This window comes from Acinonyx jubatus, chromosome A1 (assembly GCF_027475565.1).
Source record: "Acinonyx jubatus isolate Ajub_Pintada_27869175 chromosome A1, VMU_Ajub_asm_v1.0, whole genome shotgun sequence".
Classification (NCBI taxonomy): Eukaryota; Metazoa; Chordata; class Mammalia; order Carnivora; family Felidae; genus Acinonyx; species Acinonyx jubatus.
In genome coordinates, this window is record NC_069380.1 from 206,155,765 (window position 1) to 206,159,130 (window position 3,366).

Here is a 3,366-nt window from a genome sequence, read left to right on the forward strand (position 1 = left end):
CCCTGTCCTGTACTCGCTCGTGCCTGTGGACCACAGCTAAGTCCCGCAGTCTTACCAGCCAAGCCCTGGGCTAGAGGGCTGTCCCCTTCACCACCACACAGCCCACTGGTTGGTCAGTGGCCTTGCCCATCAGCTCTCCATAACCAGTCACCACCCAAGTGAGAAAAAACTTGCCAAGTTGTTCTTCGCTTATTCAACCAATATTTATGCTTTGCCTCCACTCTGCCAGGCACTATTCAAGACACCGGCCATCCCAAAGCGGCCAAAACCGAAAATTTTTGCCCTTGTGTAGTTGATATTTTACCTTAGTGGAGACTGACAGTATTCAAAACAGTAAAAGTAGGTGGTGATCCAGTCAATGATAAATGCTATAGAGAATACAAACAGACTATTATAATAGAAAAAGAAATGGGACCTGCTTTAATTAGAGGTGACATTGAGGCAGGACTTAAGAAACAGGCAGTGCCTGCAAATAAGGAACGTCTTGGCAAAATCCTGAACAAGGCAAACAGGAGGGAGCCACCACGTTGCACAACTTTGGGTGACACCATCCGCCTCTGTTCTGTATGACAGTGTAGCAGACAATGATGCTGTAGCAACTCCCTGGAGTTGGTGCAAATGGTGGCCCTTAGCTTTGTGTATTCTGGTGGCAAGAAAAACGCACCAAAGAGAGGAAATGCCACTGCTCTGGGTTGGGGATGAGAGCATGCTTCCTCCTCAGATGACACACACCCCATGTTATGTCATAGGTGGCCTTGTGACTGTTGAAAGGTAGCCTTGTGTGGTGTTTTAAACCCCAAACAAAACTGACACTCTTAACACTCATGCTAAGTGTCTGCCAGCTTAGGTTTTCCAACAGACAGCATTCCGAGCAGTGCCAGGCTTTGCCCGAAATGCCCTTTCCTTCCTGACACTCACCGATCCCCTGCGCTGAGATTCCACGGTGTCTCCGGGCCCCACTGTGGGCTCCAGTGCTTAGAGTCCTTTTGCCAGGGCAGTGCTGAGGCCAGCCTCGCTTTCTGTGAGCCACATTCTGGTACGAAGTTAGTGACTTGCAAAGGGAATGCAAAGATTGTAAATTCTTGCTTGCTTCTGCTCCCTTTTCAGAGTCATTTCTCCAAAGTGTGCTCCCAGGATGGCTAATTGGATGAGATGCTCTTCAAAAAAAAAGGAGGATGGGGCGGTTCTCTGATCAAATAAGTTTGGAAAACACTGAGATACTAACATCAAACAGTTTGTAAAGTTAAAAGGAGAAGTGTAAAACTTATCAGAGCCTTGATTACACCAACAAACACTGTGACAGTCCAGGAGGGGCATGGTGTGTGGAACTTTCCAGGTGGGTGCGGCCATGGAACTGACTGCTCCCTTGTTTGCTTTCTCATCGCACCTGCTGACCATCCCTTGAAACTACCTTGGGCTGTGTTGCCTACTCCTATCAGCATCAGGACGAGCAGAGAGGGGGCTAGAAATCAGTAGAGAGACAAACTGCTGGGAAGCTCCCACAGGAAGGACACCTACACACACACACACACACACACACACACACACGGGTACTGTGGCTTCTTGCTCAACATGATTAACCAGTGGTCAGCCTTGGAAATTTCCTTTCCAAAGGGAGAATGTGAAATGAGTTTCTCTCACGTCAGAGAGAATGTGTTGAAAGCTGGGAAATTCCTAGCCATAAAAAAGAGAACTTTCACCGTGCTTACTGAAAATCCTCACCGGGCCTGAGTTGTTTTGAACCACAAGTGCTTTGGCTGCTCTGTGGTCTGGAGGGATTGCTTCCCCCTTGCAGTGGTCTTCAGAGGACATACTGCTTTTGTGGGGCTCCAGGTTCTGAATTCTTGGCGGCCAGGAACCGTGTGGGCGCACTGGATTAGGAGTCCCGTCACCAGGCTCCAAGAGTCTCGTGTTGCTTGTGCTCGTGAGATCAGCCCACACTGATTTTCTCCTGTGTGGCCAGAGCTGAGTGAAGCAAAGGTTTAAGAGAACTTTTTGAAGAGTCAATCCACTCTCAAGGTAAAGGTGGAAAATCAGAATTTCCTGAACCTATTTAGGTCTCAAAAACAGAAAGCACCACCCCCCCCCCCCTTCACATGGGAAGTCCTACTTGGGTGGAGGCTGATTTGCTATCTGACCCCAGAATCACAGGGAGGAGGGAGCCCAAGACATCACACTGTCCACCTCAGAGCACAATGGCAGGGGGGAAGGGTTTCAGCCACAGGCTCTGGGGCTTTTTTCCATCAGGTAATGAAATGTCTGAACCCGGAGTGTCTTCTTGGGACACATCTTTCTTAACAGAACTGTTACTGCGATCCCATGCAACAGTTAACTTTAGTCTCATCACATCCTGAATGAAATTAACACCAAATACCGCCAAGTCATCCCTGAAAACAAACAGGCAGTTGGGGAAATAAAGGGAAAGTGCCCACTGACTCATGTATGACAACCCGTGCACCTTCACATCCTGGCCCCGTGGCAGGTGAGGGTAACAGTGGTAAGAATGCAGATGGGGTGGAGGATGTGTGGGGACAGGTGCACAGAGAGTGCTGGAATGTCCTGGCCAGCAGCAGGTGAGAAGAAAACCTGAAAGGAAAAGGAATCAGGGAGAGTTAGAGAATAGGGCAGCCAGGTCATTTGAATTTCTGATAAACATGTGCAATTTCTCAGTATAACTCTGTCTTTATGGAAGATTTGGGACTTGCGATATTTGGGACATACTTACATGAAAACGGTTACTCATTGTTTATCTGCATTTGAGCTGGGCACCCTCTATTTTAGCTTGCTACCCCTGGCAAGAGAAAGCGACATTTGAGCTGAGCTTTGAGGATGAGCATTAATCTGTCAGGTGGACAAGGGCAAGGGCTGGGGGTGGGATGAGGGACAGACGTCCCAGGCTGAAGGAACAGTGTGACCCAAAAGGACAGAAGGGCACCATACATTCAAGGAGCCGTGAGCAGGGCGGTGGGCTCAGGGCTGACTTAGCCGTTAGGCACAGCAGACGCCGTGGCTAGGGGCCACAAGACTTTTAGAGGGCCTTTTACTTAAATAACAATGTTAATATTTTTTAAATCAGAAGAAAAATTGAATAGAACAGTATTGAATATATAATAACAAATCCGGTCTGGATTATCATCCTCTTTATGAAACAATGTGGTCATATAATTTTTGATATTTTTGGTGGAGAAGGGGCCCACAAAGGCAAAAGCGCCTGGGATTCACAAAAGTACCACAGCCCTGGGTGCACTGCTAATAACGGACTTGCCGTGGCCTCTGCCTACAGTTTCTCACCCTCTCGTCCACCCTGGTCGTGAACATCAACTAGCACCTGATAAGAACTTTTTATGTATATTATCTCATTCAGTC